Source organism: Oncorhynchus nerka, linkage group LG3 (assembly GCF_034236695.1).
Source record: "Oncorhynchus nerka isolate Pitt River linkage group LG3, Oner_Uvic_2.0, whole genome shotgun sequence".
NCBI classification, from domain to species: domain Eukaryota; kingdom Metazoa; phylum Chordata; class Actinopteri; order Salmoniformes; family Salmonidae; genus Oncorhynchus; species Oncorhynchus nerka.
The window spans coordinates 55930425-55940586 of record NC_088398.1 but is presented as its reverse complement, the minus strand read 5'-3'; positions in this window follow the sequence as shown (position 1 = coordinate 55940586).

Below are 10162 nucleotides of genomic sequence, written 5' to 3'. Positions count from 1 at the left end.
ACTCGAAGAGGCAGGAGGAAGGAGGAAGGATTGTGAGGGTGTCTCCTACGCCACATTCCCTGAGAAATACAAGACCAGAGGGAGAAGAAGATCTCATCTTGTCACGCCAATTGGTAACTGCCACATTTAGGGCTTGGTTTCCCAGAAGACTACCCAGCAAACCAAAATTGGCTCTGTGAAAGTTCCCAGAACATTCGTTAGGTCGTGGCAAATGTCTTCATAACACAAAAGCTGTCCACTAATGGTGATATCATTTTTGTTTAAAACATTTGCCTGATGTTGCAATGATGTTCCTCAAACACATTTCGTCTGTTTCTTTAAAAGGTTCCGAGTATGTTTCATTAGCTTGTGGGAACAGTCTGGTGAGAACGTTGTGGGGACAAAAGATATGTTTGCAAAATAACTTCCTGTTGAATGCGGAACGAGGCAGCTCTTGGTTTGTTGTTTTGGAAAATTAGCATGGACTCGAACCAGGATCTCTAGTGGCACAGCTAGCAATGTGATGCAGTGCCATCGACCACTGCGCCACTCCGGAGGCCCCTAGCTACCTACCTTTTGTTTGGATCCTGCGATGCTATTGCCATCAGTTCCTGCGACCGCTGCTATCTGTCCAGGGATCCTGCTGACCAATAAGCTGCTAGCTGGCTATCAAGCTAGCATGGTTTCCTTGAGGGATCCAAATACCAGTGGAGTTACCTAATAAAAGAATGGACAACCTTACCAAAGAGGTTCAGGAATTGAACAGTTTGCAGTTCTCCCAGGGTCATTGAGAGATGACATCAGTTCTGTATGTTAATCCATGATAACAATGACAGAGAAATCGGATTATGTCAAGGGACAATCAAGGTGGAGCAACATTATTACGGAAGGAATTTCAGAATTTCCACAAGACCTGGACGGAGTCAAAGTGAGGGAAATGATCACAGAGATACTCAAAATGGACCACGGGAAGATTGATTGAGGTGGAGCGTGCCCACAGGACTGGAAAACCCAACATCTGCACAGGACGAGTTGTCAAGTTCCTGAGTTTCAAAGACAAGGTTCAGTTGAAGGCAGAAGTTTACATACACCTTAGCCAAATACATGTTTTAACCTTTATTTAACTACACAAGACAGTTAAGAACAAATTCTTATTTTCAATGACATCCTAGGAACAGTGGGTTAACTGCCTGCTCAGGTGCAGAATGACAGATTTGTAACTTGTCAGCTCAGGGATTTGAACTTGCAACCTTCCGATTACTATTCCAACGCTCTAACCACTAGGCTACCCTACCGTAAACTCTGTTTCACAATTCCTCACATTTAATCCTAGTAAAAATTCACTGTCTTGGGTCAGTTAGGATCACCACTTTACGTTAAGAAGGTGAAATGTCAGAATAATAGTAGAGAGAATGATTCATTTCAGCTTTTATTTCTTTCATCACATTCCCAGTGGGTCAGATGTTTACATACACTCAATTAGTATTTGGTAGCATTGCCTTTAAATTGTTCATCTTGGGTCAAACGGTTTGGGTAGCCTTCCACAAGCTTCCCACAATAAGTTAGGTGAATTTTGGCCCATCCCTCCTGACAGAGCTGGTGTAACTGAGTCAGGTTTGTTGGCCTGCTTATGTGCGAGCAAGGAGGCCAACAAACCTGACTCAGTTTCAGTTCTGCCCAAAAATTATGGGATTGAGGTCAGGGCTTTTTGATGGCCACTCCAATACCTTGAGTTTGTTGTCCTTAAGCCATTTTGCCACATCTTTGGAAGTATGCTTGGGGTCATTGTCCACTTGTAAGACCCATTTGCGACCAAGCTTTAACTTCCTGACTGATGCCTCGAGATGTTGCTTCAATATATCCACATCATTTTCCTACCTCATGGTGCCATCTATTTTGTGCACCAGTCCCTCCTGCAGCAAAGCACCCCCACAACATGATGCTGCCACCTCCGTGCTTCACGTTTGAGATTGTGTTCTTCAGCTTGCAAGCCTCCCCCTCACTCGTTTTACTGTCGATATAGATACTTTTGTACTTCCTCCAGCATCTTCACAAGGTCCTTTACTGTTGTTCTGGGATTGATTTGTACTTTTCACACCGAGGTACGTTCATCTGTAGGAGACAGAACGCGTCTCCTTCCTGAGTGGTATGACGGCTGCGTGGTCCCATGGGGTTTATACTTGCGTACTATTGTTTGCACAGATGAATGTGGTTCCTACAGGCGTTTGGAAATTGCTCAAGGATGAACCACACTTGTGGAGATCTACAATTTTTTTCTGATTTTCTGGCTGATTTATTTTGATTTTCCCATGATGTCAAGCAAAGTCGCACTGAGTTTGAAGGTAGGCCTTGAAATACATCTACAGGTACACCTCCAATTGACTCAAATTATGCCAATTAGCCTATCAGAAGCTTCTAAAGCCATGACATAATTTTCTGTAATTTTCCAAGCTGTTTAAAGGCACAGTCAACTTAGTGTATGTAAACTTCTGACCCACTGGAATTGTGATAAAGTGAATTAAAATTGAAATGAACTATTTCTGTAAACTATTGTTGGAAAAATTACTTGTGTCATGCACAAAGTAGATGTCCTAACTGACTTGACAAAACTATAGTTTGTGGTTGAAAAATGAGTTTTAATGACTCCAACCTCAGTGTTTGTAAACTTCCGACTTCAACTGTAGCTGTTCTGGAAAGAGTCAAGAACTTGAGAGGAACGTACATCTTCCTCAACGAGGACTATCTTGAAGCTGTGTGCCAGAGGAGGAAAGAACTTCCAAAGTGCATGGGGACATTGCTTACATCCATTATGACAGGCTCATTGTCCACCCTCCCTCCCAAAAGCCTGGAAGGGATGAGAGAGCCAAGCCCACGGGTTCGTAGCTTCAATCCCGCAGCAGGTGTACTGCTAGATTTCAGTGCAGCCTTTGATATTATTGATATTATTGGGGCGGCAGGGTAGCCTGGTGGTTAGAGCATTGGACTAGTAACCGAAAGGTTGCAAGTTCAAATCCCCGAGCTGACAAGGTACAAAATCTGTTGTTCTGCCCTTGAACAGGTAGTTAACCCACTGTTCCTAGGCCGTCATTGAAAATAAGAATTTGAATTTGTTCTTAACTGACTTGCCTAGTAAAATAAAGGTTAACATTGAGCATAGCCTGCTGTTGAGAAAACGCACACTACCATTCAAAAGTTTGGGGCACTTAGATATGTCCTTGTTTTTTGCTTAAATCTGATTGTCATAAGGTTCCATGACTTTGTCCATCCATAGTATCTGAACACACTATTCATTTATTTAACTTTTGCACACCTGTGGTGTTCCCGGTCAAAAATGACCGGTCATTAGAAATGAATGGGTGAGACTACAATTAGTGTATCAAATTGAGTTCAGGAACATGCCCATTCATCAGATGGACACACTTCCTCTCCCAGACCCCACATGCATGTGTTTGAGCACACACACACACACACCTCACTCCCCTTCTTGGCTTCCATGGCATCCCCCACGGGAACCTTTCCCCAATATAATCTTTCCCCCATGGGAACCACAGCTGTTGGCATTCTCACAAACAATCGCAACATTGTTTCAGAAATGTATAGAACTTTTCTCGCAGCTTTGGTATATTTGGTATTTTTTGAGGCCTTGCTAACAATAAATTCTGTGGCAGCACAATGACCAAACGATATACTGTATGTGAGGCTCTTGATCATATCTTTGATCATGACACTGGTGAGGAGGAGAGAGTCCTTGTTAAACTTTGACCCACAGTAGTCTGAGTATTTGTTATAGTCAAAATAATCTATACATTATGTTTTTTTTTACTGTGAAACAAACAAGAAATAAGACAAAAAACAGAACTTGAGCGTGCATAACTATTCACTCCCCCCCCCACACACAAAAGTGAATACTTTGTAGAGCCACCTTTTGCAACAATTACAGCTGCAAGTCTCTTGGAGACTTGTCTCTAAAAGCTTGAATCATCTAGCCACTGGGATTTTTACCCATTCTTCAAGGCAAAACTGCTCCATCTCCTTCAAGTTGGATGGGTTCCACTGGTGTGAAGCAATCTTTAAGTCATACCACAGATTCTCAATTGGATTGATGTCTGGACTTTGACTAGGCCATTCCAAGACATTTAAATGTTTCCCCCTAAACCACTCAAGTGTTGCTTTAGCAGTATGCTTAGGGTCATTGTCCTGTTGGAAGGTGAAGCTCAGTCCCAGTCTCAAATCTCTGGAAGACTGAAACAGGTTTCCCTCAAGAGTTTTCCTGTATTAAGCGCCATCCATCATTCCTTCAATTCAGACCAGTTTTAAAGTCCCTATCGATGAAAAACAACATGATGCTGCCACCACCATGCTTCACTGTGGGGATGGTGTTCTCGGGTGATGAGAGGTGTTGGGTTTGAGACAGACATAGCGTTTTCCTTGATGGCCAAAATATCAATTTTAGTGTCATCTGACTAGAGTACCTTCTTCCATATGTTTGGGGAGTCTCCCACGTGCCTTTTGGCGAACACCAAATGTGTTTGCTAATTTTTGCTTTAAGCAATGGCTTTTTTCTGGACACTCTTCCGTAAAGCCCAGGTCCGTGGCGTGTATGGCTAAAATTCGTCCTATGGACAGATACTCCAATCTCCGCTGTGGAGTTTTGCAGCTCCTTCAGGGTTATCTTTGGTATCTTTCTTGCCTCTCTGAATAATGCCCTCCTTGCCTGGTCTGTGAGTTTTGGTAGGTTTATTGCGTTGCCATATTCTTTCCATTTTTTAAATAATGGATTTAATGGTGTTCCCTGGGATGTTCAAAGTTTCTGATATTTTTTTATAATCCAACCCTGATCTGTACTTCTCCACAACTTTGTCTCTGACCTGTTTGGAGAGCTCCTTGGTCTTCATGGTGTCGCTTACTTGGTGGTCGCCCCTTGCTTAGTAGTGCAGACTCTGGGGCTTTGTCACGGATCCCCCCAGTACTGCTGCTCATTCGGTTCACCAGTTACGGAGGTCAACATCACCGGCCTTCTAGGCTGTACTGAACTGTGTCATTATGCACACCTGGCTCCAATTCCTCACTTATTGTAATTGTTTAAATGTGCCCTTTGCTTCCCCATTGGGCTGTTGATTATTGTTCCCAAGTACGTTGGTCGTGTGAGTACTTATGCGTTGTCTCAGCCTGTGCTGCGTGTTTTGTGCTTTGTGTATTACGGGTCTCGTCCCGTGTCGTTCTTTTGTTTGGGTACATCCCAGTGTTTTGTATACATCTCTAAGTGACCCCAAACTTTTGAACGGTAGTGTATGTGCAGTGTCTTTTCAACCTCTCCCATATTGTGGATTCAGAGCTCTCTATCTAATGGAACTCAGAGGGTTTTGTTTAACCTCTTTGGGTTAGGGGGCAATATTTTGACGTCCGGATGAAAAGCGTGCCCAAAGTAAACTGCCTGTTACTCAGGCCCAGAAGCTAGGATATGCATATAATTGGTAGATTTGGATAGAGAACCCCTCTAAAGTTTCTAAAACTGTTCAAATAATGTCTGTGAGTATAACAGAACTGATATGGCAGGCGAAACCCAGAGGACAAAGTTTTCTGGACCGAGGGGTTGTTACGCAGTTGGGCCTGGACACTGTTTTGCTCGATTCACCTCTGGATGCCAACACTCTCAATGGAAAGCTAATCTTCCGTGTTTTGGAGAGAACTGTTCCTGTCATCCTGCGTCTCTCTGGTAATCACCAGGAAAAGATCAGTTTCCACATAATTGACTGTTCCCACTCACCTCTGGTTCTGAGCCATCCATGGTTAAAGCTACACAACCCACAGATTGACTGGTCTACCGGAAGGGTCACTACTTGGAGTATATCTTGTCATTCTAATTGTCTACATTCTGCCCTGCCTCCTGCCTTGTCTGCACCCCAGTCCATTCCAGAACCCCCAGACCTGTCTTCTGTTCCTCAAGAATATCACGGTCTAGCTCCTGTATTCAGTAAGCACTACACCCCATCTCTGCCACCTCATCGGCCATACGACTGTTCTATCGAGCTTCAGCCTGGAGCTCCTCTCCCTAGTAACAGGTTGTATAACCTCTCTCGCCACGAGCAAGAAGCCATAGAAGAATACATCCAGGACTCCCTGGCTGTTGGAGATATCAGGCTTTCTTCCTCTCCGGTGGGAACTGGATTTTTCTTTGTCAAGAAGAAGGAGAGGTCACTGAGGCCATGCATAGACTTCTGTGGGTTGAATAGTGTCACTGTCAGGAACAAGTATCCCTTGCCACTTATCAGTTCTGCTTTAGCCCCCCTCCATCGTGCCACAGTTTTCACTAAACTGGACCTCCGCTATGCCTACCACCTTGTCCGCATCAGAGATTAGGACGAGTGGAAAACGGCGTTCAACACACCACTTGGACGTTTCGAGTACCTTGTTATGCCTTTTGGCCTCACTAACGACCCGGCTGTTTGTCAGAGCCTGGTTAATGATGTCCTGAGGGATGTCACTGGGTGTTTTGTTTTTGTGTATGTGGATGACTTTCTTATTTTTTCGAAGGACCTTGAGGCTCACAAGCAACACGTCTACCAAGTTCTCCAAAGGCTATTGGAGAATAAGCTATTTGTCAAGGCTGAGAATGTGAGTTTCATGTTTCCTCTGTGTCCTTCTTGGGTTACATTATTGCTCGAGGATAGCTAAGAATGGACCCTGCCAAGGCTAGGGCAGTCACAGAGTGGCCTGTGCCCGCAAATCTGAAGCAGTTACCTGGGGTTTGCCAATTTTTATAGACGATTAATCTATGACTACAGTCGTTTGGCAGCTCCTCTCACCTCCTCTGAAGCAGAGGCAGCGTTCCAGGAATTCAAGCACCGCTCCACTTCTGCTCCTATCCTTACCCAGCCAGACCCACCACTACAGTTCGTCCTCGAGGTGGACACTTCCGACACCGGGGTAGGTGCAGTCCGGCTCAACGTTCTCCCTCGGAACAGAAGCTCCATCCTTGTGCTTTCTTGTCCCGCACGCTCTCACCTGCAGAGAGAAAGTGACGCAGGCAACCGGGAATGCTTGGCTGTTAAGCTGGCTCTTGAGGAGTGGTGTCACTGGTTAGAGGGTTCAGTCCTTCCCTTTGTTGTGTGGCAGGATCACAAAAATCTAGCCTACATCCAGAACGCCAAATGTCTCAACTCTGGGCAGGCCAGGGGGGCATTGTTTTTTGGAAGATTCAACTTCACGCTCACCTATCACCCCGGATCTAAGAATACCAAGCCTGATGCCCTCTCTCGTCAGTTCACCATAGACAACACAAGTAGCAAAGCCTGAGACCATTATGCCATCCTCCTGCATCGTTGCTGCTGTCTCCTGGGAGATGGAGTCCTGTGTTCATCACGCTCAGCTGAACCACCTGATCCTAGAAACGGTCCTTGTAAGGCTTTGTTTGTGCCAGATTCAGTTCGTTCTTATGTTCTTCAATGGGCCCATTCTACTCACCTCACCTGTCACCCTGGCATGAACCGGACAATCGCCTTCCTACATCATCACCCGTCGGGGCCGCGGTTGGCATTATCTGGTGGACTCAAAGGGATACAGGCCTGAGGAGCGCTGCTGGGTGCCCCGTCGTCACATTCTGGATCCCTCCCTCGTACAGGATTTTTATACCTCACACCCAGACAAACCGGGTTGTGTGCCAGGTGGCGTCCGTAGAGGGAGGGGGTACTGTCACATCTGCTCCTGATATGCCCTCTGGTGGTCATCCAGTGTCCTCTTGACCTGCAGTTCTCTCCCTGTACTCTCTCTCTTTCCCTCTACCTCTCTTTGTGATTGTGTGGTTGGAGACAGGTGTGCTGGAGTCAGAGCAGATCCCTACAAGCTGCAACTCGTCCCATAAATTAAGATCTCTACAAATACTCATTCCTGCCACTTCCACTCTGCCAGATCATAATCTCTGCTCAGTCTGTCATTATCCTAGCCTTTTGTTAGTTCTCTAGATCCAGTTGCTCCGCTGTGCTTGTTTCCCTGCCTTACACCGTTTGTCCTCTCTTGCAGTCACCGCTCTGTCTCTGGCTCCTGTCTCCTGTTCCACATCTCACCACCTTGCCCTGGATATCACTCACCACCACTACCTTCTCCTCAGGACCTGTTTCTCTGTTCATCTCAGCCAACTCCAACCTCAATCTACACTACTGTTTTTTCTGCAACTCATCTGAGCAACCGTGGTTTTGCACTCGATATTTCACTGTGTACAATAAACATTTTGGATAATTCATCCCGGATTCCTCTTCTGAGTCCGCTCTTGGATTCCCCCGTTTCACTCCGCGTAACATGCTTTGCTTCTTTGACACCACATTCCACAAAAGGTCCTGCCATCTCTAGTTTTATCTTATCTTGATTATTGTCTAGTCATAATTATGGTCAAGTGATGCAAAGAAGGACCAAGGTAGCCCTTTCCTGCATTCACATTATCTAGCGGCCTCATGGGGGGAATGTTTTGAATATTTCTCTGAATTTCAGAATTAATCAACTTTTACTTTTATGCCGGATATCCAGTGTTTCAAATAATGTTTTTCATATTTGAGATTCTTCAAAGTAGCCACCCTTTGCCTTGATTAGAGCTGTGCACACGTTTGGCATTCTCTCAGCCAGCTTCATGAGGTAGTCACCCGGAATGCATTTCAATTAACAGGTGTGCCATAAGTTTTGTGGAATTTCTTTCCTTCCTAATGAGTTTGAGCCAATAAGTTGTGTTGTGACAAGTTAGGGGTAGTATACAGAAGATAGCCCTATTTGGTAAAAGACTAAGCCTACATTATGGCAAGAACAGCTCAAATAAGCAAAGAGAAATGACAGTCCATCATTAATTTAAGACATGAAGGTCAGTCAATATGGAGCATTTCAAGAACTTTGAAAGTTTCTTTAAGTGCAGTCGCAAAAACCATCAAACAGAAAAGGAAGACCCAGAGTTACCTCTGCTGCAGAGGACAAGTTCATTAGAGTTAACTGCACATCCGATTGCAGCCCAGATTAATGCTTAACAGAGTTCAGGTAACGGACACATCTCACCATCAACTGTTCAGAGGAGACTATGGGAATCAGGGCTTCATGGTCGAATTGCCAAGAAACACGCGCTATGGACATTAGACCAGTGGAAATCTGTCCTTTGGTCTGATGAGTCCAAATTTGAGATTTTTGGTTCCAACTGCATGTGTGGTTCCCATCGTGAAGTATGGAGGAGGAAGTATGATGGTGTGGGGTTTGCTTTGCCGGTGAAACTGTCAGTGATTTATTTAGAATTCAAGGCACACTAACCAGCATGGCTACCACAGCATTCTGCAGCAATATGCCATCCCATCTGATTTGCGCTTAGTGGGACTGTAATTTGTTTTTCAACAGGACAATGACCAAAAACACACCTCCAGGCTGTGTAAGGGCTATTTGACCAAGAAGGAGAGTGATGGAGTGCTGCATCAGATGACCTGGCCTCCACAATCACCCGACTTCAACCCAATTGAGATGGTTTAGGATGAGTTGGACGTCAGAGTGAAGGAAAAGGAGTCAACAGCATATGTGGGAACTCCTTCAAGACTGTTGGAAAAGCATTCCAGGTGACTACTTCTTGAAGTTGTCTGAGAGAACGCCAAGAGTGTGCAAAGCTGTCATTAAGGCAAAGGGTGGCTATTTTGAAGAATCTAAAATATAAAATATATTTTGATTTGTTTAACACTTTTTCAGTTACTACAATATTCTATGTGGCGCAGCGGTCTAGGGCAGTGCATCTCAGTGCTAGAAGCATCACTACAGACACCCTGGTTCAAGTCCAGGCTGTATCACAACTGGCTGGTATTGGGAGTCCCATAGGGCAGTGCACAATTGGCCCAGCATTGTCCCGTTTTGGCTGGTGTAGGCCATCTTTGTAAATAACAATGTGTTCTTAACTGACTTGCCTTGCCTTGTTTTGGGAACATATATTTTGTGATCTCCACACAATGTTCACGTTAGACTGTTCCCACAACTTAAAGAAACATTCTGGGAACCTTTAAAGAACAGACTAAATGTTTTCTGAGAAAGCAACATCAGGCAAATGTTTTCTACACACATTGTATAATCATCAGCACACTGGACAGTTTTGTGTTATGAGAACAATTCTGTCTCAGTTGGTAGAGAGTAGCGCTTTGAAAGGCAGGAGTGTGGGTTTGATTCCCGGGACCACTCA